We start from the raw sequence: 363 nt of genomic DNA, 5'->3' as shown, positions 1-363 counted from the left end.
ATACAGCACAGCAGCGTTGCAGCAACATTGCAGCATCATTATTTTGCAATATTGTGACATTGCAACAACGTTGCAAAATGTTGCTGCAATGCTCCTACAACATTGCAGCAACGGTAAAATGTCCGCTTGCGGCAATATAACAACGCAACTGTATAGCAACATTGCAATGCAATATGTATGTAATATTATTAATATGTTTTATTATACAAAATAAAATCCCAGATAACACCCTTACAGGAATATCATACTAATAAATACTAAAAAATTATTAGTGATTATATATTACCAGTAATTCAGTAATTTTTTCGTCAGTACTTAATTTCTGGTGAATACTGATAATAAAATCACTATTAAATATTAATA

This window comes from Odontomachus brunneus, unplaced genomic scaffold (genome assembly GCF_010583005.1).
Source record: "Odontomachus brunneus isolate Ranch 3 - 2012 unplaced genomic scaffold, Obru_v1 Obru_scaffold_173, whole genome shotgun sequence".
In the NCBI taxonomy this organism is placed as follows: domain Eukaryota; kingdom Metazoa; phylum Arthropoda; class Insecta; order Hymenoptera; family Formicidae; genus Odontomachus; species Odontomachus brunneus.
The sequence above is the reverse complement of the archived record's forward strand: the minus strand, read 5'-3'. Positions refer to the sequence as shown.